Below are 27,530 nucleotides of genomic sequence, written 5' to 3'. Positions count from 1 at the left end.
TACCGCGCTGGCAGGACGTTAATGAAACTGCCTAACAATAAACCCACATAAGAAACCAAGAACTCGCCCTCGATCATTCTACAGATATAACGGCATTGGGAAGACACGCTTTATATTGTGGGAAAACGGGCATGAAAACAGGCTGTCCTCACTCAGGTCCGCATGGAGCTGTAGGGGGCGTGTCCTCCAGCTCCGCCTGAATTCCGGGAGATTTTTGGGAGAGGCCCTGAATTTTGTGAGTCTCCCGGAAAATCCGGGAGGGCTGGCAAGTATGAAATAACGTTGCAGCCCGCGTGTCTGAGACCCCTGCTTTAAACTAAACAGCATATTCCTTATCTGACTGTATTACATACAACAAATTCCCACTATCAACCTTGTGTACGCATTGTAATTACACCCATATTATTCATTCTCCATGCTAGGTTCTAACATTTGTAACGGACGCCAACAATTAGCAATTAGATTAAAAGTCAAGGATATTGTTTCTTACCACGAACTTGTGTGCGTGATGTCTATTAAAAATTGATATGAGAGTAGATTATGTGTGTCTCTGTGGCCATAGACATCTTATTGTCATGATCCGCTACTTGGATCATGTCATATTCGGTTTTTGGTTCCGTTTTGTATCTCATCTTGTTAGTATTTCACTTCCTTAGTTCCTGGTGGCACTTCCTGTTTTGTTTTGCTGTCACCTGCCTCTTGTTTTTTACGCGCACCTGCTTTGTAAATATTTCCCCTTATTTAAGCCTGCCTTTTCCGTTACTCATGCTCGCATTCTAATGTGGCGCTTAGCTGGCATCGTGGTGTGGGTTCGTTCTCTCTATTATGTATGCGGACTGGACACAGCGTGAAGGTAAGAAATGATGATTTAATTATACTATAAAACAGACTAAGAACAGAAACACTTGCACAAGGTACTAAAGGCAAAACGAACCGAACTAGCATGGGAGCTACAAAGAAATAAAAGTGCTACCATGTGAGCTAGGGAACGAACAAAAAAACATAGCGCGGAAGCTAACAAGAACAGGAAATAGATTTTTACCACAATTGGGAAACAGGGTCGTCACTTGTTGCACGGAACAGAAACTAGAATGCGAGACGAGTAACGGAAAAGGCAGGCTTAAATAAGGGGAGTAATTACAAAGAAGGTGCGCGTAAAAAACAAGAGGCAGGTGACACTAATACGTAACTATGACAACAGAATAAAACAGGAAGTGCCACCAGGAACTAAGGAAGTCAAATACTAACAAGATGAGATACAAAACGGAACCAAAAACCGAATATGACATGATCCAAGTAGCGGATCATGACACTTATAAGTAGACGCAGCATTGAGCGCTACTGCCTACTGGCGCTGACTAGACGCGGGGCCGCCATCTTGGAGTGGTGATCCACTCCACTCAGTGCTATTCATTTGGCAGGAGCAACGAAGTGTCAGCGTATTTACTTCATTTTACCTCACTGAATACCACTGATGCACGTCATCTGTTAGCATGCTCGCCAATTTTGCAGGTATAAAACTAAAAGTAGTGGATATATTTTGGCTCTATTGTGTTAATATCTTAATTGTTAGCACGGCATCTGTTAGCCAATTTTGTAGGTACAAAACTAAAAGTAGTGGATATTAGTTGGCTCTAATGTGTTAATATCTTAATTGTTAGCGTGTTAGCACGTCATCTGTTAGCATGCTAGCCAATTTTGCAGGTATAAAACTAAAAGTAGTGGATATTATTTGCCACTTTCTTGCTAGCAAGGTAACCATCTTTGTTTTCTACCAGTCAACTGTCAGTTTAGCATCTTTGTTTTATACCGTGCATGTTAGCATGTCAACAATTAGCATACTAGATAATTGTCCGAGCATGTAGAGAGCGATGACAACTGTGCACTTTTCTATCTCTGCAGTCTCTGCGACATTGGGTGCACCTCCACATTACTTCCGCTGGGCCGCAGCTCCTCGTGTGTCACAAGCGTTTTCGTTCGGCAGGTCCTCGCCGACTCATCGACGCCGAGCTGTGGTCAACACGAGAGAGAGAGAGGGAGAGACAAGAGCGTGTCACGACATCACTGCAAGTGTTATGAAACCAATATGCAGACGTCTAGTTTCTCTGACATTCATTGTGTCCAAGGTCAGCTAAAGTCGACCACAGCTGCCTTGACTTGCATTCGTCACGTCCATCATAGCAACCGACTATTTCATCCAGTCTCCAACGAACATAACTCAGGTTATCGCTAACAATTTACTCATCAACGGTCGGAACTTTGATGCTGTTGTACACGTCAAAGACAATTGAAATGAACATACACGTTTTTGCGAACTCCGAAGCCAACTCAAGAGTCTTCAAAGAACCAAACATTTATCGTCAACAGTGCAAACATTGTGTCTTCACTGAGTGTAACCTTTGCGTTTTCGTAAACATGAAAGAAAATAACGTTTTTAACGTAAACATTTTCGGAAACACTGAAGACAATTTAGAGCCATTAAAGAACATAATGTGGTACTTGTGCGGCATAGGGATGACGGATTTGTTCCTCCGTGGATGCGTCGGGCAAGAACACAGCGTGAGGTAAGAAATCAAAGATTTATTAAACTAATAAAACAGACTAGGAACAGAAACACTGGTCCTAAACAGAAAAGGCAAACAAAAGGAGCTGGCATGGGAGCTAGGGAAGCAAATCGAAACAATATACTTGGCACGAAGGCACAAAAGGGGAAAACAAAAACAACCAGCATGAAAGCTAGGGAAAAAATACAGCGTAGCGCGAAAGCTAGTGTGTAAAGAATTGAAAGCAGTCATCTGTTGCGTAAAAGCAAATTAGGATCCGAGACGGACGAACGAAAAAGGGGCAGGCTTATATAAGGCAGTGATCAGTAGAAACAGGTGTGCGGGAACCAAGAGTAGCAGGTGGAAATATGTAACCATGGTGACTGAGCAAAACAGGAAATAAGGAGATCAAACTACAAAATGGGATACGACAAGGAACAAAGCAACAATATGTGATGATCCGACCATCTTATCACAGCACATAACACGTAATATCTCATTAACCTTGACGACAATTTATTTATTAACGTCGTTTCTTGTTTTCTAAAGACTGAAGACAGTTTATGTAGAAGGTAAGAATCTCGTCATTAATGTTCGTAAGTTTTGCGTTTTTGTAAACTTCAAAGATGATTTAGTTTTTAACAAAGCAACACGTTTTCGGAAACACTAAAGACAGCTTAACAGTCTTCAAAGAACCAAACATTTATCGTCAAACGCTAACAGATTTTCTCTTCAATGATTGTAACTTTTGTGTTTTCGTAAACATGAAAGAAAGTTAGTTTTTAACTTAAATGTTTTTGCAAACGCTGAAGACAATTTAGAGACTATAAAGAACATAACACGTAATATCTCGTTAACCTTGACGTCAATTTATTTGTAACGTAGTTTCTTATTTTTCTGAAGAATGAAGAACAGTTTATGTAAAAGGTAAGACTTTTGTCATTAAAGTTTGTAAATTTTGCGGTTTTGTAAACATTAAAGATGATTTAGTTTTTAATAAAGCAACACGTTTTCGCAAACACTAAAGACAACTTAACAGTCTTCAAAGAACCAAACATTTATCGTGAAAAGCAAACACAGTTTGTCGTCAATGATTATGACTTTTGCGTTTTCGTAAATATGAAAGAAAATATAGTTTTAACGTAAACATTTTCGCAAACACTGAAGACAATTTAGAGCTTATAAAGAACAAAACGCGTAATATCTCATTAACAGTGAACACAATTTATTTGTAACGTAGTTTATTTTGTTTTTCTAAAGACTGAAGACAGTTTATGTAAAAGGTAAGAATTTCGTCATTAATGTTCGTAAGTTTTGCGTTTTTGTAAATTTCATAAATGATTTAGTTTCTAACAAAGCAACACGTTTTCGCAAACACTAAAGACAACTCAACAGGCTTCAAAGAACCAAACATTTATCGTCAAAAGTTAACACATTTTGTCTTCAATGATTGTAACTTTTGTGTTCTCGTGAACATGAAAGAAAATAGTTTTTATCGTAAACGTTTTCGCAAACGCTGAAGACAGTTTAGAGCCGTCAGAGCACCTAAAACATAATATCTCATGAACCTTGACGACAATTTATTTTTAACATAGCTACCTGTTTTTTCGAAGACTGAAGATATATTAAGTAAACGGTAAAAAATGTCTTCATTAATGTTCGTAAGTTTAGCGTTTTTGTAAACACGATGATGATGATTTAGTTTTTAACATTACAAAACGTTTTCGCAAACACTGAAGTCAACTTAAGAGTCTTCAAAGAACCAATCACTTGTCGTCAAAAGTAGAAACATTTTGTCTTTAAAGGGGAACATTATCACAATTTCTGAAGGGTTAAAACCAATCAAAATCAGTTCCCGGTAGCTTATTTTATTTTTCAAAGTTTTTCTCAAAATTTTACCCATCACGCAATATCCCGAAAAACGGCTTCAAAGTGCCTGATTTTAACCGTCGTTATAGCCACGCGTCCATTATCCTGTGACATCACAGCGTGATCACACAGAAACAAACATGGCGGATAGAATGGAAAGGTATAGCGATATTAGCTCGGATTGAGACTCGGATTTCAGCGGCGCAAGCGATTCAACAGATTATGCATGTATTGAAACGGATGGTTGGAGTGTGGAGGCAGATAGCGAAAACGAAATTGAAGAAGAAACTGAAGCTACTGAGCCATATCACGACAGACAGCGGCACGGTAGGAAGCAAGGACGAATTTGCCTTCTAACTAACGATTGGTATGTGTTTGTTTGGCATTAAATGTGGGTGGAGGGAAAGGCTGGATGCAAATGAGGCATAATGATGCAATATGTACATACAGCTAGCCTAAATAGCATGTTAGCATCGATTAGCTTCCAGCCATGCCGTGAGCAAATATGTCTGATTAGCACATAAGTCAATAACATCAACAAAACTCACCTTTGTGATTTCGTTGACTTTATCGTTGGAAATGCATCTGCTTTGAGTGTTGCAGGATATCCACACATCTCTGTGCCATCTCTGTCGTAGCACCGATATCGTCGGCAAGGTGTGCAGAACAAACGAGGGACTTTCGCAACTTTTGACCACTGGTGCAACATGAATCCGTCGATTGGTATGTGTTTGTTTGGCATTAAATGTGGGTGGAGGGAAAGGCTGGATGCAAATATAGCTACAAATGAGGCATAGCCTAAATAGCATTTTAGCATCGATTAGCTTCCAGCCATGCCGTGACCAAATATGTCTGATTAGCACTCTCCACGTAAGTCAACTGGTGTTGTTACACCCTCCGACAACACACTGACGAGGCATATTGTCTCCAAGGTACGGAAAACAGTCGAAAAAACAGAAAATAACAGAGCTGATTTGACTTGGTGAGTGTAATGTGTTTGAGAAAACGGCGGATTGCTTCCCGTTGTGACGTCACAGGTGAAACAATTGAAAAGGCGTTTCAATCGCCAAATTCACGCTTTTAGAGTTCGGAAATCGGTTAAAAAAACATGGTCTTTTTTCCTGCAACATCAAGGTATATATTGACGCTTACATAGGTCTGGTGATAATGTTCCCCTTTAATGATTCTAACTTTTGTATTTTCGCAAACATGAAAGAAATTATAGTTTTTAACTTAAATGTTTTCGCAAATGCTGAAGACAATTTAGAGCCTTCAAAGAACCTAACATGTAAAATCTCATAAACCTCAAAGACAATTCATTCTTAACGTAGTTTCTTGTTTTTCCAAAGACCTAGTTTATGTGAATGGTATGATCAAATATAATTTAGTTGTTAACGTAGCAATACATTATCGCAAACACCGAAGACAATTTAATAGTCTGCAAAGAACCAGACTTTTATCGTCAACTGTGTACACATTTTGTCTTCAATGATTGTAACTTTTGTGTTTTTGTAAACGTGCAAAACGACTTCATATTTTTCGCAAACGCTGAAAACAATTCAGAACCTTCAAAAAACCTAACGTGTAACATCTCGTGAACATCCAAGACAATTTAGTTTTGAATGTAACTACTTGTTTTCGCAACGACTGAAGACATTTTATGTAAACAGTAAACAATTTTGTCGGTAATGTTTGTAAGACCATTTAGTTTTGAACCGAGTAAAACGTTTTCTCAATCAATAAACAACACACAAGTGTTACCGTTGATGCTAAACCATTTGGTCTTCAGTGATCATACGATTGGTGTTTTTGTGAACATCCAAGATTATTTAGGTGATACGCACACATTTTTACAGACACTGAAGACAATCATTAGCCTTCAATGAAGGTAACACAGATGTTATCGTTAACGATTCACAATTTAATCTTCCTGGATCGTATTTTTTTTGTATTTGCATCAAATCGATCGTCAACAATAACACTTGTCTTAGGTTGACTGAAGACTCTAAAACCTTCCGCGTTTGAGAAAACGTGTTGCGATGTTTAAAAACTAAATTGTATGTGTTTACCAAATCGCAAAATTTAAGAACGTTGACGACGAAATTGTTTACGGTTCACGTGTTTGGTTCTTTTGAGACTGGAAATGGTCTTCGGTGTTTGCAAAAACGTGTTAACTAAATTCCGAAAAACCCAAAAGTTACGATCATCGCTTTTAAGTAAACATTTTCGGTTCATTTAAAGCTGAAAATGATCTTCGGTGTTTACGAAACACCAACGTTGCAATCACTGAAGACTAAATAGTCTGCGAACAGACGGCTAAATGGTCTTCAATTTATACGAAAATGTACACTAGCTTCAATGGCGACTGCATTCCCTTTGATGTTTACAAAAACAAGATTTTCATCAGCTTTTACGAGAATGTGTCAGACTCCAAATTGTATTTGATGTTTCTAAATACACAAAAAAACACGTACAGTAAGTTTGGCCTACTAAAGACTGGAAACTGTTTACAAAAACATTAAGTTGGGTAGTGCCTGCACACTTTTACTATGAAGCCACGCTGTTGTAACACGTGGCTTGGCATTGTCTTGCTGAAATAAGCAGGGGCGTCCATGATAACTTGTCCAGGGTGTACCCCGCCGTACGCCCGAATGCAGCTGAGATAGGCTCCAGCACCCCCCGCGATCCCGTAAGGGACAAGTGGTAGAAAATGGATGGATGGATTTGGAGTTTTCTGTCAACATTTTAAGCTTTTGCCAGGTTGTATAATGCTGGTCTCGTCATCCTCTTTGGACCGAAGAGGATCAAAGGAGTCGATGGTGATGAATCCCCATTCACCATGGACTGTACACTACACTATATTATAGTACACTACACACACTACATCTATACTATAGTACACTACACACACTACATCTATACTATAGTACACAACACACACTACATCTATACTATAGTACACTAAAGCACACTACATATATACTATAGTACACTACACACACTATAGCACACTACAGCTTTACTATAGTACAGTCGGAGGGGCCGTAGGCGCAAATTGGCTGCCACGCTTCCGTCAGTCTACCCCAGGGCAGCTGTGGCTACAGATGTAGCTTACCACCACCAGTTGTGAATGAATGATGGGTTCCCACTTCTCTGTGAGCGCTTCGAGTATCTAACAATAGAAAAGCGCGATATAAACCTAATCCATTATTATTATTATTACACACTATAGCACACTACATATATACTATAGTACACTACTACCACTATAGCTATACTATAGTACACTACACACACTACATCTATACTATAGTACACTACACAGTATAGCACACTACAGCTATACTATAATACACTACACACACTACATCTATACTATAGTACACTACACACTATAGCACACTACACCTATACTATAGTACACTACACACACTATAGCACACTACATCTATACTATAGTACACTTCACACACTATAGCACACTACATATATACTATAGTACACTACACACACTATAGCACACTATAGCTATACTATAGTACACTACAAACACTACATCTATACTATAGTACACTACACACACTATAGCACACTATAGCTATACTATAGTACACTACACACTATAGCACACTACACCTATATTATAGTACACTACACACACTATAGCACATTACATCTATACTATAGTACACTACACACACTATCATACACCATATGTATAGTACAGTACACTAAGTACACCACATGTATACTATAGTACTCTACACACACTATAGCACACTACACCTATACTATAGTACACACTACACAGACTATAGTACACCATATGTATACTACAGTACACTAAGTACAGTATGCTCTAGTACACTACACACACTATAGCACACTACATCTATACTATTGTACACACTACACACACTATAGTACACCATATGTATACTATAGTACACTAAGTACACCATATGTATACTATAGTACACTACACACACTATAGCACACTCCATGTATACTATAGTATACTACACACACTATAATACACCATATGTATACTATAGTACACTAAGTACACCACATGTATACTATAGTACTCTACACACACTAGCACACTACATCTATACTATAGTACACACAACACACACTATAGTACACCATATGTATACTATAGTACACTAAGTACACCACATGTATACTATAGTACTCCACACACACTAGCACACTACATCTATACTATAGTACACACAACACAGACTATAGTACACCATATGTATACTATAGTACACTAAGTACACCACATGTATACTATAGTACTCTACACACACTATAGCACACTACACCTATACTATAGTACACACTACACAGACTATAGTACACCATATGTATACTATAGTACACTAAGTACAGTATGCTCTAGTACACTACACACACTATAGCACACTACATCTATACTATTGTACACACTACACACACTATAGTACACCATATGTATACTATAGTACACTAAGTACACCATATGTATACTATAGTACACTACACACACTATAGCACACTCCATGTATACTATAGTATACTACACACACTATAATACACCATATGTATACTATAGTACACTAAGTACACCACATGTATACTATAGTACTCTACACACACTAGCACACTACATCTATACTATAGTACACACAACACACACTATAGTACACCATATGTATACTATAGTACACTAAGTACACCACATGTATACTATAGTACTCCACACACACTAGCACACTACATCTATACTATAGTACACACAACACAGACTATAGTACACCATATGTATACTATAGTACACTAAGTACACCACATGTATACTATAGTACTCTACACACACTAGCACACTACATCTATACTATAGTACACACAACACAGACTATAGTACACCATATGTATACTATAGTACACTAAGTACACCACATGTATACTATAGTACTCTACACACACTATAACACACTACATCTATACTATAGTTTTTGGTCTCCGTTAGAGGGGAGGGGGCGGTTGCCCACATATGCGGTCCTCTCCAAGGTTTCTCAAAGTCATTGTCACCAACATCCAACTGGGGTGAGTTTTTCCTTGCCCTTATGTGGGCTCTGTACCGCAGATGTCGTTGTGGCTTGTGCAGCCCTTTGAGACACTTGTGATTTAGGGCTATATAAATTAATGATTGATTGATTGACTCGGTGAACAAAAGATGTTATTTCCTAGACGAGCAGATACTACGGTGCGTTTCGCCGGGGCCACTTCAGAAGGTAGCAAGGAAACCTGTTGACGTCACACGCGAAAGCCTCAGTCGAGATTTAAACCTACAACCATCTCGCCGTGAGCCATCGGCCCCGAGCGCATAATCCACCGTACCACCGCGCCACCTTGAAACCAGCATCCTGAAAGCCGTTTGGAAGTCCTTCGGGATCCAATCGACACTTCCTCTTTCAACAACACTTTCCGTTTGCTCCTTTCCAAGCGAGTGCAGCTGCCAAGTGGAGCACATCCTCCTGTGGAAGGAGCACAAAAGACGTCATCAGCTGCTCCGGCGGCCTGCCAGACGACGCCGCCGCCATGCTGGCTTATTAAGAAAAAGCCAAAGAGAGAGAGAGCGGCATCAAGCAGGCCGGGTGTCACACTGTGACTCACGCAGAGACAACGTTCGTCAGCAGCCAACAAAAGTTTGCACACCGGCGTCTCCAAATGGCAGCTAAGCCTCCCCGAGTGGGAAGAATCATCCTGGCAGGTGATTTATTTTTTTCTCAACTGCCGCCAGTTGGTGTGCGGATCAGAGGAGAGCGGCGTGCTCACATGAAGAGAGCATCGCTTCGTGGAGCTGCTGGAACATTCTAGTCATCTCTCCCGTATAGCATGTGCAAAAGTCCAAAACCAGTGACGTTTGCACGTTGTGTAAATGGTAAATAAAAACAAAAATTATATTCAATTGAATAGACTGCAAAGACAAGATATTTAAAGTTCCAACTGGGAAACCAATTTTGTTCTTTGCAATTAATCATTAACTTATAATTTAATGGCAGCAACACATTGCAAAAAAGTTGGCACAGGAGCATTTTTACCACTGTGTTACATGGCCTTTCCTTTTAACGACACTTAGCGTTTTACATTCAAGCGGCTAGCGGGTATGTTTTAGCTTGCAAAGCTTAAGACATATAGCATTTTATACACAAGCTGCTAGCTGGCTACATTAGTTAGCATTTTTCAGCGTAAAGTGGCTAATGTGGTTCTTAGCATTTTACAAACAAGCTGCTAGCTGGTGACATTTGTAAGCATGTTTCAGTGTAAAGTGGCTAATGTGGTTCTTAGTATTTCACAAACAAGCTGCTAGCTGGCTACATTTGTAAGCATGTTTCAGTGTAAAGTGGCTAATGTGGTTCTGAATATTTTACAAACAAGCTGCTAGCTGGCTACATTTGTTAGGATTAATCAGTGTAAAGTGGCTAATGTGGTTCTTAGTATTTCACAAACAAGCTGCTAACTGGTGACATTTGTTAGCATGTTTCAGCGCAAAGTGGCTAATGTGGTTCTGAGCATTTTACAAACAAGCTGCTAGCTGGCTACATTTGTTAGCATGTTTCAGTGTAAAGTGGCTGCTGTGGTTCTTCGCATTTTACTAACAAGTTGCTAGCTGGCGACATTTGTTAGCATGTTTCAGTGTAAGGTGGCTAATGTGGTTCTTAGCATTTTACAAACAAGCTGCTAGCTGGCTACATTTGTTAGCATGTTTCAGTGTAAAGTGGCTAATGTGGTTCTTCGCATTTTACAAACAAGCTGCTAGCTGGCTACATTTGTTAGCATGTTTCAGCGTTAAGTGGCTAATGTGGTTCTTAGCATTTTACAAACAAGCTGCTAGCTGGCTACATTTGTAAGCATGTTTCAGTGTAAAGTGGTTAATGTGGTTCTTAGTATTTTACAAACAAGCTGCTAGCTGGCTACATTTGTAAGCATGTTTCAGTGTAAAGTGGTTAATGTGGTTCTTAGTATTTTACAAACAAGCTGCTAGCTGGCTACATTTGTAAGCATGTTTCAGTGTAAAGTGGCTTATGCGGTTCTGAGCATTTTACAAGCAAGCTGCTAGCTGGCTACATTTGTTAGCATGTTTCAGTGTAAGGTGGCTAGTGTGGTTCTTAGCATTTTACAAACAAGCTGCTAGCTGGCTACATTTGTTAGCATGTTTCAGTGTAAGGTGGCTAATGTGGTTCTTAGCATTTTACAAACAAGCTGCTAGCTGGCTACATTTGTTAGCATGTTTCAGCGTAAAGTGGCTAATGTGGTTCTTAGCATTTTACAAACAAGCTGCTAGCTGGCTACATTTATAAGCATGTGTCAGTGTAAAGTGGCTAATGTGGTTCTTAGCATTTTACAAACAAGCTGCTAGCTGGCTACATTTGTTAGCATGTTTCAGTGTAAGGTGGCTAATGTGGTTCTTAGCATTTTACAAACAAGCTGCTAGCTGGCTACATTTGTTAGCATTTTTCAGCGTAAAGTGGCTAATGTGGTTCTGAGCATTTTACAAACAAGCTGCTAGCTGGCTACATTTGTTAGCATGTTTCAGCGTTAAGTGGCTAATGTGGTTCTGAGAATTTTACAAACAAGCTGCTAGCTGGCTACATTTGTTAGCATGTTTAAGTGTAAGGTGGCTAATGTGGTTCTTAGCATTTTACAAACAAGCTGCTAGCTGGCTACATTTGTAAGCATGTTTCAGTGTAAAGTGGTTAATGTGGTTCTTAGTATTTCACAAACAAGCTGCTAGCTGGCTACATTTGTTAGTGTGTTTCAGTGTAAAGTGGCTAATGTGGTTCTGAGCATTTTACAAACAAGCTGCTAGCTGGCTACATTTGTTAGTGTGTTTCAGTGTAAAGTGGTTAATGTGATTCTTAGTATTTTACAAACAAGCTGCTAGCTGGCTACATTTGTTAGCATGTTTCAGTGTAAGGTGGCTAATGTGGTTCTTAGCATTTTACAAACAAGCTGCTAGCCGGCTACATTTGTTAGCATTTTTCAGCGTAAAGTGGCTAATGTGGTTCTGAGAATTTTACAAACAAGCTGCTAGCTGGCTACATTTGTTAGCATGTTTCAGTGTAAGGTGGCTAATGTGGTTCTTAGCATTTTACAAACAAGCTGCTAGCTGGCTACATTTGTAAGCATGTTTCAGTGTAAAGTGGTTAATGTGGTTCTTAGTATTTTACAAACAAGCTGCTAGCTGGCTACATTTGTAAGCATGTTTCAGTGTAAAGTGGCTTGTGCGGTTCTGAGCATTTTACAAGCAAGCTGCTAGCTGGCTACATTTGTTAGCATGTTTCAGTGTAAGGTGGCTAGTGTGGTTCTTAGCATTTTACAAACAAGCTGCTAGCTGGCTACATTTGTTAGCATGTTTCAGTGTAAGGTGGCTAATGTGGTTCTTAGTATTTTACAAACAAGCTGCTAGCTGGCTACATTTGTTAGCATGTTTCAGCGTAAAGTGGCTAATGTGGTTCTTAGCATTTTACAAACAAGCTGCTAGCTGGCTACATTTATAAGCATGTGTCAGTGTAAAGTGGCTAATGTGGTTCTTAGCATTTAACAAACAAGCTGCTAGCTGGCTACATTTGTAAGCATGTTTCAGTGTAAGGTGGCTAATGTGGTTCTTAGCATTTTACAAACAAGCTGCTAGCTGGCTACATTTGTTAGCATTTTTCAGCGTAAAGTGGCTAATAGGTTTCTGAGCATTTTACAAACAAGCTGCTAGCTGGCGACATTTGTTAGCATGTTTCAGTGTAAAGTGGCTAATGTGGTTCTTAGCATTTTACAAACAAGCTGCTAGCTGGCTACATTTATAAGCATGTGTCAGTGTAAAGTGGCTGATGTGGTTCTTAGCATTTTACAAACAAGCTGCTAATTGGCTACATTTGTTAGCATGTTTCAGTGTAAAGTGGCTAATGTGGTTCTTAGCAATTTACAAACAAGCTGCTAGCTGGCGACATTTGTTAGCATTATTCAGTGTAAAGTGGTAAATGTGGTTCTTAGTATTTTACAAACAAGCTGCTAGCTGGCTACATTTGTTAGCATTAATCAGTGTAAAGTGGCTAATGTGGTTCTTAGTATTTTACAAACAAGCTGCTAGCTGGCTACATTTGTTAGCATGTTTCAATGTAAAGTGGCTAATGTGGTTCTTCCCATTTTACAAATAAGCTGCTAGCTGGCTACATTTGTTAGCATGTTTCAGCGTAAAGTGGCTAATGTGGTTCTGAGAATTTTACAAACAAGCTGCTAGCTGGCTACATTTGTTAGCATGTTTCAGTGTAAGGTGGCTAATGTGGTTCTTAGCATTTTACAAACAAGCTGCTAGCTGGCTACATTTGTAAGCATGTTTCAGTGTAAAGTGGTTAATGTGGTTCTTAGTATTTCACAAACAAGCTGCTAGCTGGCTACATTTGTTAGTGTGTTTCAGTGTAAAGTGGCTAATGTGGTTCTGAGCATTTTACAAACAAGCTGCTAGCTGGCTACATTTGTTAGTGTGTTTCAGTGTAAAGTGGTTAATGTGATTCTTAGTATTTTACAAACAAGCTGCTAGCTGGCTACATTTGTTAGCATGTTTCAGTGTAAGGTGGCTAATGTGGTTCTTAGCATTTTACAAACAAGCTGCTAGCCGGCTACATTTGTTAGCATTTTTCAGCGTAAAGTGGCTAATGTGGTTCTGAGAATTTTACAAACAAGCTGCTAGCTGGCTACATTTGTTAGCATGTTTCAGTGTAAGGTGGCTAATGTGGTTCTTAGCATTTTACAAACAAGCTGCTAGCTGGCTACATTTGTAAGCATGTTTCAGTGTAAAGTGGTTAATGTGGTTCTTAGTATTTTACAAACAAGCTGCTAGCTGGCTACATTTGTAAGCATGTTTCAGTGTAAAGTGGCTTATGCGGTTCTGAGCATTTTACAAGCAAGCTGCTAGCTGGCTACATTTGTTAGCATGTTTCAGTGTAAGGTGGCTAGTGTGGTTCTTAGCATTTTACAAACAAGCTGCTAGCTGGCTACATTTGTTAGCATGTTTCAGTGTAAGGTGGCTAATGTGGTTCTTAGTATTTTACAAACAAGCTGCTAGCTGGCTACATTTGTTAGCATGTTTCAGCGTAAAGTGGCTAATGTGGTTCTTAGCATTTTACAAACAAGCTGCTAGCTGGCTACATTTATAAGCATGTGTCAGTGTAAAGTGGCTAATGTGGTTCTTAGCATTTTACAAACAAGCTGCTAGCTGGCTACATTTGTAAGCATGTTTCAGTGTAAGGTGGCTAATGTGGTTCTTAGCATTTTACAAACAAGCTGCTAGCTGGCTACATTTGTTAGCATTTTTCAGCGTAAAGTGGCTAATAGGTTTCTGAGCATTTTACAAACAAGCTGCTAGCTGGCGACATTTGTTAGCATGTTTCAGTGTAAAGTGGCTAATGTGGTTCTTAGCATTTTACAAACAAGCTGCTAGCTGGCTACATTTATAAGCATGTGTCAGTGTAAAGTGGCTAATGTGGTTCTTAGCATTTTACAAACAAGCTGCTAATTGGCTACATTTGTTAGCATGTTTCAGTGTAAAGTGGCTAATGTGGTTCTTAGCAATTTACAAACAAGCTGCTAGCTGGCGACATTTGTTAGTATTATTCAGTGTAAAGTGGTAAATGTGGTTCTTAGTATTTTACAAACAAGCTGCTAGCTGGCTACATTTGTTAGCATTAATCAGTGTAAAGTGGCTAATGTGGTTCTTAGTATTTTACAAACAAGCTGCTAGCTGGCTACATTTGTTAGCATGTTTCAATGTAAAGTGGCTAATGTGGTTCTTCCCATTTTACAAATAAGCTGCTAGCTGGCTACATTTGTTAGCATGTTTCAGCGTAAAGTGGCTAATGTGGTTCTGAGAATTTTACAAACAAGCTGCTAGCTGGCTACATTTGTTAGCATGTTTCAGTGTAAGGTGGCTAATGTGGTTCTTAGCATTTTACAAACAAGCTGCTAGCTGGCTACATTTGTAAGCATGTTTCAGTGTAAAGTGGCTTATGCGGTTCTGAGCATTTTACAAGCAAGCTGCTAGCTGGCTACATTTGTTAGCATGTTTCAGTGTAAGGTGGCTAGTGTGGTTCTTAGCATTTTACAAACAAGCCTCTAGCTGGCTACATTTGTTAGCATGTTTCAGTGTAAAGTGGCTAATGTGGTTCTTCGCATTTTACAAACAAGTTGCTAGCTGGCGACATTTGTTAGCATGTTTCAGCGTAAAGTGGCTAATGTGGTTCTGAATATTTTACAAACAAGCTGCTAGCTGGCTACATTTGTTAGCATGTTTCAGTGTAAAGTGGATTATGTGGTTCTTCGCATTTTACAAACAAGCTGCTAGCTGGCTACATCTGTTAGCATGTTTCAGTGTAAGGCGGCTAATGTGGTTCTTAGCATTTTACAAACAAGCTGCTAGCTGGTGACATTTGTAAGCATGTTTCAGTGTAAAGTGGTTAATGTGGTTCTTAGCAGTTTACAAACGAGCTGCTAGCTGGCTACATTTGTTAGCATTATTCAGTGTAAAGTGGTGAATGTGGTTCTTAGTATTTTACAAACAAGCTGCTAGCTGGCTACATTTGTTAGCATTAATCAGTGTAAAAAGGCTAATGTGGTTCTTAGTATTTTACAAACAAGCTGCTAGCTGGCTACATTTGTTAGGATTAATCAGTGTAAAGTGGCTAATGTGGTTCTTAGTATTTTACAAACAAGCTGCTAGCTGGCGACATTTGTTAGCATTTTTCAGCGTAAAGTGGGTAATGTGGTTCTTAGCATTTTACAAGCAAGCTGCTAGCTGGCTACATTTGTAAGCATGTTTCAGTGTAAAGTGGCTTATGCGGTTCTTAGTATTTTACAAAAATGCTGCTAGCTGGCTACATTTGTTAGCATGTTTCAGAGTAAAGTGGCTAATGTGGTTCTGAGCATTTTACAAACAAGCTGCTAGCTGGCTACATTTGTTAGCATGTTTCGGCTTTAAAGTGGCTAATGTGGTTCTTCGCATTTTACAAACAAGCTGCTAGCTGGCTACATTTGTTAGCATGTTTCAGCTTAAAGTGGCTAATGTGGTTCTTCGCATTTTACAAACAAGCTGCTAGCTGGCTACATTTGTTAGCATGTTTCAGTGTAAAGTGGCTAATGTGGTTCTGAGAATTTTACAAACAAGCTGCTAGCTGGCTACATTTGTTAGCATGTTTCAGTGTAAAGTGGCTAATGTGGTTCTTAGTATTTTACAAACAAGCTGCTAGCTGGCTACATTTGTTAGGATTAATCAGTGTAAAGTGGCTAATGTGGTTCTTAGTATTTTACAAACAAGCTGCTAGCTGGCGACATTTGTTAGCATTTTTCAGCGTAAAGTGGGTAATGTGGTTCTTAGCATTTTACAAGCAAGCTGCTAGCTGGCTACATTTGTAAGCATGTTTCAGTGTAAAGTGGCTTATGCGGTTCTTAGTATTTTACAAAAATGCTGCTAGCTGGCTACATTTGTTAGCATGTTTCAGAGTAAAGTGGCTAATGTGGTTCTGAGCATTTTACAAACAAGCTGCTAGCTGGCTACATTTGTTAGCATGTTTCGGCTTTAAAGTGGCTAATGTGGTTCTTCGCATTTTACAAACAAGCTGCTAGCTGGCTACATTTGTTAGCATGTTTCAGCTTAAAGTGGCTAATGTGGTTCTGAGCATTTTACAAACAAGCTGCTAGCTGGCTACATTTGTTAGCATGTTTCAGCTTAAAGTGGCTAATGTGGTTCTTAGCATTTTACAAACAGGCTGCTAGCTGGCTACATTTGTTAGAATAGTTTAGCATAGTGTGGCTAATGCTATACTTTTTGCTAACAAAAGAATAGTGAAACAACGTTCATCACAAACCAGGCGGCGTCTTCTGCGCTGACAACACGAGGACGTTGCAGGTTGGAGGGCACAACATGGAGGCCCTGGGAGAGGCCGGCGGGCATTTGACCACCAACCCCCTCATGCCCTCCATGTTCCCTGGCAAGCAGCATGTTAGAGGCGGGTTGGGGGGGTTGGGCGTGTGTGTGGAGGTGAAATGTCGAGCATTAAATGCAAATTCATGCTGACAAGCGGTGCAGAAAACATGTTCTGCGCGACTCGGAGGAAGGGAGCTGATATTTGCCAAAGTCAAAGCCAACATGTCAGCCTCGCCCGCCGGCCAACAAGGGGGGTTGGGGGGGGGGTCAAGTTACATCATAACATAGTTCACGTGCAGCCCAGCAGAAGACATACACTTGCCTGGTATTGTTATTATTATTATTATATGCGCCCCCCGCGACCCCAAAAGGGAATAAGCGGTAGAAATGGATGGATGGATGGATGGATGGATGTTAATATTACTGCTCCTTAAGAGAGGATGGGTCAAAAGCAGAGATATACATACTGCACATAATATATATACATACATAAATACACACAAATGTATGTATATATATATATATATATATATATATATATATATACAAACCCCGTTTCCATATGTGTTGGGAAATTGTGTTAGATGTATGTTAAGAATTCTCATGTTATTTACGTTTCAAATACTTTATTTTGAAGCATTTCTTGACAGTCTCACTTCCGCTTCCTTCCTGTAGGTGTCACTTCCGCTTCCCGTTTGACGTGCGTTAATGTGTGCTGACTTGTTTCTCTGTTATGTTTAAGCGGTGCTCTAGTCCTTGACAATGTGAGTATGTTAATTATTATATAAGAATCATTTAGTTTATTAATAGACATCACTGTGTTTGTGTAAGATTTACTGGTGTTTTATTGATGTTATTAGTGCTGTGTTGTCAGAATGCTACGAGCTAACATCTCCCTGTTTAGGATAGCATTGCTGCTACTAATGTGGCTAGTTCATGTGCCATTGTGAAAATGCAATATATTATGTCTCTAGTACTTAGAGCATATCTATAGGCATAATATATATGTATATTGTTGTTTAGATAAATTACATAAATGTTGATGGGTGTTTGTTTGTGGTTTACAGATACTAACTGCATCTAATATAACCCAATATTAAAGTTGGAAGAGTCCAAATGATGACGGTGTGTTCAGTGACCGGAACACCAACGTGGTCAATATCCAAAAAAAAACAGTCGCAGAGTTTAATACTCAATAATGTAAATATAAAAGGAATACAATGATTTGCAAATAATTTTCAACCCATATTCAGTTGAATATGCTACAAAGACAACATATATGATGTTCAAACTGATAAACATTTTTTTTTTGTGCAAATAATCATTAACTGTAGAATTTGATGCCAGCAACACGTGACAAAAAAGTTGCGAAAGGTGGCAATAAATACTGATAAAGTTGAGGAATGCTCATCAAACACTTATTTGAAACATCCCACAGCAGTGCAGGCTAATTGGGAACAGGTGGGTGCCATGATTGGGTATAAAAACAGCTTCCCAAAAAATGCTCAGTCTTTCACAAGAAAGGATGGGGCGAGGTACACCCCTTTGTCCACAACTGCGTGAGCAAATAGTCAAACAGTTTAAGAACAACGTTTCTCAAAGTGCAATTGAAAGAAATTTTGGGATTTCAACATCTACGGTCCATAATATTATCAAAAGGTTCAGAGAATCTGGAGAAATCACTCCACGTAAGCGGCATGGCCGGAAACCAACATTGAATGACCGTGACCTTCGATCCCTCACACAGCACTGTTTCAAAAACCGACATCAATCCCTAAAGGATATCACCACATAGGCTCAGGAACACTTCAGAAAACCACTGTCAATATATACAGTTGGTCCCTACATCTGTAAGTGTTGGTTAAAACTCTACTATGCAAAGCGAAAGCCATTTATCAACAACATCCAGAAACGCCGCCGACTTCTCTAGGCCCGAGATCATCTAAGATGGACTGATGCAAAGTGGAAAAGTCTTCTGTGGTCTGACGAGTACACATTTCAAATTGTTTTTGGAAATATTCAACATCGTGTCATTCGGACCAAAGGGGAAGCAAACCATCCAGACTGTTATCGACGCAAAGTTCAAAAGCCAGCATCTGAGATGGTATGGTGGTGCATTAGTGCCCAAGCCATGGGTAACTTACACATCTGTGAAGGCACCATTAATGTTGAAAGGTGCATACAGGTTTTGGAACAACATATACTTCCATCCAAGCGCCGGCTTTTTCATGGACGCCCCTGCTTATTTCAGCAAGACAATGCCAAGCCACATTCAGCATGTGTTACAACAGCGTGGCTTCGTAAAAGAAGAGTGCGGTTTAGCTCGGTTGGTAGAGTTGCCGTGCCAGCAACTTGAGGGTTGGAGGTTCGATTCCCGCTTGTACCATCCTAGTCACTGCCGTTGTGTCCTTGGGCAAGACACTTTACCCACCTGCTCCCAGTGCCACCCACACTGGTTTGAATGTAACTTAGATATTGGGTTTCACTATGTAAAGCGCTTTGAGTCACTAGAGAAGAAGCGCTATATAAATATAATTCACTTCACTTCACTTCACTTTCCTGGCACGCTGCCAGTCCAGACCTGTCTCCCGTCAAAAATGTGTGTCGCATTATCAATCAATCAATCAATGTTTACTTATATAGCCCTAAATCACTAGTGTCTCAAAGGGCTGCACAAACCACCACGACATCCTCGGTAGGCCCACATAAGTGCAAGGAAAACTCACACCCAGTGGGACGTCGGTGACAATAATGACTATGAGAACCTTAGAGAGGAGGAAAGCAATGGATGTCGAGCGGGTCTAACATGATACTGTGAAAGTTCAATCCACAATGGATCCAACACAGTCGCAAGAGTCCAGTCCAAAGCGGGTCCAACTCAGCAGAGAGAGTCCCATTCACAGCGGAGCCACCAGGAAACCATCCCAAGCGGAGGCGGATCAGCAGCGCAGAGATGTCCCCAGCCGATACACAGGCAAGCAGTACATGGCCACCGGATCGGACCGGACCCCCTCCACAGGGGAGAGTGGGACATAGAAGAAAAAGAAAAGAAACAGCAGATCAACTGGTCTAAAAAGGGAGTCTATTTAAAGGCTAGAGTATACAAATGAGTTTTAAGGTGAGACTTAAATGCTTCTACTGAGGTAGCATCTCGAACTGTTACCGGGAGGGCATTCCAGAGTACTGGAGCCCGAACGGAAAACGCTCTATAGCCCGCAGACTTTTTTTGGGCTTTGGGAATCACTAACAAGCCGGAGTCCTTTGAACGCAGATTTCTTGCCGGGACATATGGTACAATACAATCGGCAAGATAGGATGGAGCTAGACCGTGTAGTATTTTATACGTAAGTAGTAAAACCTTAAAGTCACATCTTAAGTGCACAGGAAGCCAGTGCAGGTGAGCCAGTACAGGCGTAATGTGATCAAACTTTCTTGTTCTTGTCAAAAGTCTAGCAGCCGCATTTTGTACCAACTGTAATCTTTTAATGCTAGACATGGGGAGACCCGAAAATAATACGTTACAGTAGTCGAGGCGAGACGTAACAAACGCATGGATAATGATCTCAGCGTCTTTAGTGGACAGAATGGAGCGAATTTTAGCGATATTACGGAGATGAAAGAAGGCCGTTTTAGTAACGCTTTTAATGTGTGCCTCAAAGGAGAGAGTTGGGTCGAAGATAATACCCAGATTCTTTACCGTGTCGCCTTGTTTAATTGTTTGGTTGTCAAATGTTAGAGTTGTATTATTAAATAGAGTTCGGTGTCTAGCAGGACCGATAATCAGCATTTCCGTTTTTTTGGCGTTGAGTTGCAAAAAGTTAGCGGACATCCATTGTTTAATTTCATTAAGACACGCCTCCAGCTGACTACAATCCGGCGTGTTGGTCAGCTTTAGGGGCATGTAGAGTTGGGTGTCATCAGCATAACAGTGAAAGCTAACACCGTATTTGCGTATGATGTCACCTAGCGGCAGCATGTAGATGCTGAAGAGTGCAGGGCCAAGGACCGAACCCTGGGGAACTCCACACTTTACCTTAACGTAGTCCGAGGTCACATTGTTATGGGAGACACACTGCATCCTATCAGCCTAGAATAGGACAGCGGAGACCCCAGACTGTTGAACGACTGAAGCTCTACATAAAACAAGAATGGGAAAGAATTCCACTTTCAAAGCTTCAACAATTAGTTCCCAAACGTTTATTGAGTGTTGTTAAAAGAAAAGGTGATGTAACACAGTGGTGAACATGCCATTTCCCAACTACTTTGGCACGTGTTTCAGCCATGATAGCCTAAGTTAATTATTTGCACACAAAAAAAAAAAGTTTGAGTTTGAACATCAAATATGTTGTCTTTGTAGTGCGTTCAACTGAATATGGGTTGAAAAGGATTTGCAAATCATTGTATTCCGTTTATATTTACATCTAACACAATTTCCCAACTCATATGGAAACGAGGTTTGTAAAAAAATGGTTATGATTGCTGACTTATGACACTTTTATGAGTGGGTCCCTTTTGGGTCCTAAGATTCAGAGTGTATAGTCAACCTTAACCTTGCACAAGGGTTACAAACGTATGAAAATGGTTTTACATAATCGGAAAACTGACATTTTTTAAATGTGGGACTGAAAATAAAATTCTGTGTTGAAAGTAAAAAAAAAAACAAAAAAAAAAACATTCCTAATAAAAAAAACATGTTTCTGCAACGAAGAGGCTGAAAATAACTTCCTGTTCGGGGTGCCAATTTACATCTGAAGACAAAGCACTCAGTGGCGCCCCCTGTGGCCAATGTCTGTTATCTGCGCTCCTTTTCTACTCGTCTTTTGTAGTCACCTCATTATTGCGGCTCCCTGCTTGAGACTCGCAGTCAACATTCTCATCCTGCAGCTTCCTCGGAGCGGCTCCTAAAAAAGAAAAAAAGTAAGTTGGTTCCAAGTGAAGTCAGCCTGTCATCGCAAATCAGAATAAAAAAAGAAAGAAAAAAGTTTGGAATATTGAGCGCTGCTGGTGAGTCATGGTAACCTGGCAACGGTGCGAGTGACGTAAGGCCGGCAGGTCACGCGTGCCGACATGACGTGTGACGTGGGCAGCGGTTTCCCGCGAAAAACTTGGTCAGATGAATCCCACACGCGTGGCTCAGGTGATGATGATGATGATGATGATGATGATGACGACGAGCACGCGTCCTCCTGAGCCGCCTGCAGGCGGGATTACTGCCAAACGCCGGATGACGTCACTGCCAGGCGGCTTGTACTTAACTCCTGCTTCACGCCTCACACCCGAGAACTCCGCGTGGATTAAAGCGGCGATTACTGATGTCAATTTGACTTAATTCCGCACAATTATGTATTTGCCTCAGGCGGAACAATTCCCACGCGTGTCCGCTAGAGGGCGTGGTGCACGGCAGTCACACGTGATCAAAACACTTGAAGATTACAATTGTAACCGTGCTGTTAAACCCTGGTAGACGACCACAACGTACACCACGGGGCGTCTTCTGCTCACATGCATTCCGACACAGGCTGCAACGGCATCTTAAATACTGTAAGAGTGTGCTACCGCCTCCCAGTGGCAGAAATGCTGTACTACATCTTGTTGATTATGGGCGGGAGGAGCTATTTGTGACCCACACAATATAAAAAAAAAAGAAAAATATTTAACAAATATAATGGCCTCAATTTTGATACTCAGGAATAATTTAGCAAAAACATATATATATATATATATATATAAAACATTTTTTAACAAATAGTATGTTGTGTATAATTATGAAAATATTTAGTTGATAAAATAAGTCACATCAATATGCAATTATTTAATTTATTAGGTTAGAAAGATCATCCTAAATAATCGTAAAGGTAAATTAAAAAAAATAACATATATATGTATATATATAATACATATATACATACATATATATACACATATTTATATACATATACATATATATATAGATGTATACATATATACATGTATATATATGTGTATGTACACATATATGTATATATGTTTGTACATACATACATATATATATATATATATTTATATACACACATATGTATATATATATATGTACATGTATGTATGTATACATATGTATTTATATACGTATATATATATATGTATATATACATATATGTATATGTACATACATATACATATATGTATATATACACACACACATTATATATATATATTAACAAATAGTATGTTGTGTATTGTTATGAATATCTTAGTTGGTAAGTAAGTCACATTAATATGCAATTATATGATTTATTAGGTTAAAAAGATCATCCTAAATAATCCTAAAGGTAAAAAATTATATATATATATATATATATATACATATTCATATGTATATATGTGTATGTGTATATATATATATATATATATACATACACATACATACATACATGTATATAAATACATACACTCACAATAATAAAAATAACTAGCTTATATCCTAAATCCTAAAAAATGCTTTGTTTGTTAAAACCAAAATAATAATTTTAGGAGTTTTTTTTTTTTAATATTTAATGTTAATGTTAAAAAAAGAGAAAAATGTTTGGACTCTACTAAACTCAAATAGGTACTTTTTTTCCCCTGGTTTACTACAACTTGTCATATTTTGACCCGTATATTAAATTGATATATGTAACTTTTGTTTATTGAATAAAATTATGCCGCTGCAGAAACTTTAATATCCATCCATCCTTTTCCTACCGCTTATTCCCTTTTGGGGTTGCAGGGGGCGCTGGCGCCTATCTCAGCTACAATCGGGCGGAAGGTGGTGTACACCCCGGACAAGTCGCCACCTCATCGCAGGGCCAACGCAGATAGACAGACAACATTCACACTCACATTCACACACTAGGGCCAATTTTAGTGGTGCATGTGCTCTTTTTTATTGCTTAAAACAGTAAAATGTTATTTTATATTATTTTCAATGAAGAGGGATACAGGTTGTCTGTTTTTGATAACATTAATTATGTGGCTAAATAAAACAGGAGATACATTTGTGAAGTGACATGAAGCATGTCTTTTCATTCTCAATTATATATACATAAATCTTATTTGTTGCAAAATAAAAATAAAAATAGTAGCTACTGATACAAGCGTTTCATTAGAGTGAAAATATTAATTAAAAAAATGAAGGGTTCAAACCAAACAAAGATGTTCATAGACATTTATCTCCATCTTTTTTTTTTTTTACAATATTTATAAAAAGAAACCATGGCGACATGCATCTCATTGAAATAAAGTCCAAATGAAACAATGAAATGTATGTCCCTTTTTTATTATTCAATTTGTATTTATTAAAAAGAAAAATGGAGATACATGCGTTTTATTCCATGACTAGCTTTGGTACATCCTTTTTTTGTTTGGACCACATTTTATAAGGGAACACTATTTTTCCTGGGATAATAGGCAAGAGGCGACAACATGACAATTGAATTAAAAGTTAATAACTAAAAAAAAAATACGGAAAAAAGTTATTGAAAATCTGAGATGGTAACATTTGAAAATACCGAACAAAAATCATGCAGATTAATGTTGCCGTTTAGGATTCTTAGTTTTAATGGCGCTATTTTGGACACATTTCACTTCTCCTCCCAGTGGCCACTTCTTGTATTTCACCAGTGACACAGTTGTGAACAAACAGAAGTGTGGGATATTTGGATGTTGTGTTACCTTCATGGTCGCTGTGCAGATGTTGGACACACGCTTGGCTGGAGTTTCGTCACGTTGACTGGTCAGTATATTCGTGGTCGTGACGTCATCTCCGTAAGTCTGCTGCCGCTAAAGCTGATGGGAGGTACAACAATTACAAAAAAATAAAGCCCATGTTTCCAGCGTGTCATTGAACGCACCACAAGGCAAACAAGCCCCCTTCAATCTTCATTTATCTTTTCATCGTTTTTTCTGTATTCTGCATGCAAAACTATCAGCATTCTCTACAACTGTCTGAGGACAACATTCTTGGCTTTCTGGAAAGTTTAATTGGGTTTACATTGAAGATTGATTCGGTTTTTAACGGCGGTGTTTGGAACAGATTACCAACACAGACCGACATACGGACTATACTCGAACACAAAGTTTTATTGTAATGTTAGTGAGGCTTTCAACACTTTTGTTGAACGAGGTTATAAAAAATAAAGTATACACCGTTTTTCTTCAGACCCATTTAGGCCCCACTGACTCTTATTATAACTGCTATTTTCTAACAGACTGTAATCCTGGTCCACTACGATTATTTTTTTCATTAAAAAAAAGGAATCTGGTTCATTCTTGTCAATTGAAAAATAAGAAAAATTGTTTTGCCTACTTGGGCCTCTTCACCACCAGATGGCGCCAAAAACCGTAACTATGATGAGCGTAAATGAGTTTAGACTTATATATTTATATATATACATATATATATATACACACACACACACACATATATACACAAATAACATATATACACACATATATACATACATATACATACATACACACACATATATATACACACATATATATACATATATATATATATACACATATATATATATATATATATACACACACACATATATATATATATACACATACATACACACACACACACACACACATATACATACATATAGTGAAGTGAATTATATTTATATAGCGCTTTTCTCTAGTGACTCAAAGCGCTTTACATAGTGAAACCGAATATCTAAGTTACATTTAAACCAGTGTGGGTGGCACTGGGAGCAGGTGGGTAAAGTGCCTTGCCCAAGGACACAACGGCAGTGACTAGGATGGCGGAAGCGGGAATCGAACCTGCAACCCTCAAGTTGCTGGCAAGGCCACTCTACCAACTGAGCTATGCCGCCCCTATATATATATACCAGTGACGTGCGGTGAACTATACCCCAGGTGAGGCATAGATACTTTTGGAGTTTTTTTTTTTTTTTTTAACTTAAATTCACATGAGCAGTTTTAACCATTGTTGATTTAGGTTGCACATTAGAATAACAGGAAAACGAAAAGAGTCATTTGCTTTCATAAAACCGTTATCATAATGATATTATGGTTTGACAAATTTGTCCAAAAAGTATTTGACAAAGTTGTCATTGAATAATTTTTGGTCTCATTTTCTTTATGAAAAATAAATCAAGTTTTGTGAGTGTATCTTACCTTTCTGTATTTGTACCTGAAGCAGCAGTAACACCCACAAACGCTGGCTTACTCTAATAAAAATGCAGTGTTTGTTATAAATACAGTTAAAAAAGAAAGGCTTCTAATGGAGAGACGTGTGTCTGCTGGCATTGAACAATATATCGCCCCCTACTTTGAGGCAGGGGTACTTGCTGCCTCATGGCCTGCCTTTTCCCTGCCCCCTCTCACGCACACGCTCAATACACTTTGTGTGTAGCCCTGGAGGCACCACCTGTGTCTGCCTCACTTCTGGTCTGCTGCGTTATTTTGATCAGGAAACACAGATTTTCCGCAATTTTTGACCATGAACATTATCCAAATATACAGGAGCCACACCAAATTCTCATAGAAAGCATAGACCAACAGAGAAATATTCAAACTTATTGTATTACTCTGTTTTTTGAACATCTCGTAGTTAAGCCTTTTACCCCTCCTGGTGGCAAGGTGAGGCACGCCTCACTTGCCTCCCCTGACAGCACGTCACTAATATATATTTATATATATATATATATATTTACATAAATATATATATACACATATATATATATATACACATATATATATATTTACATATATATATACACACACACACACATATATATATACACACACATTTATACATATATATATGCACATATACACCCATATATACACACACATATATATATATACATACATACATATATATATATATATACATATGTACATATGTATACTGTATATACATATACACACACACACACATTTATATATATATATGCACATATACACACATATACATACACGTACATACATACATTCATATATATATATATATATATATATATATATATATATACACATACATATATATATGTAAATAAATATACATACATACACATATATATCCAGGTTATACTCCACCTTCTGCTCAAAAGCAGCTGGGATAGGCTCCAGCACCCCACACGACCACACAAATAGAATTT

General features: G+C 38.7%; 1 long non-coding RNA gene across 1 annotated transcript; it reads right to left on the bottom strand.

The window, feature by feature from the left end:
* Positions 1-1,222: 1,222 nt before the first annotated feature.
* On the bottom strand, positions 1,223-22,996 carry LOC133536187 (uncharacterized). Its single transcript, XR_009802413.1, has 3 exons — positions 22,399-22,996; positions 22,210-22,280; positions 1,223-2,010 (listed from the first exon to the last, which is right to left on the bottom strand). It is a non-coding gene; the product is annotated as an uncharacterized LOC133536187 (long non-coding RNA).
* Between the last annotated feature and the right edge of the window lie 4,534 nt (positions 22,997-27,530).

This window comes from Nerophis ophidion, linkage group LG02 (genome assembly GCF_033978795.1).
Source record: "Nerophis ophidion isolate RoL-2023_Sa linkage group LG02, RoL_Noph_v1.0, whole genome shotgun sequence".
Lineage (NCBI taxonomy): Eukaryota > Metazoa > Chordata > Actinopteri > Syngnathiformes > Syngnathidae > Nerophis > Nerophis ophidion.
The sequence above is the reverse complement of the archived record's forward strand: the minus strand, read 5'-3'. Positions and strand labels throughout refer to the sequence as shown.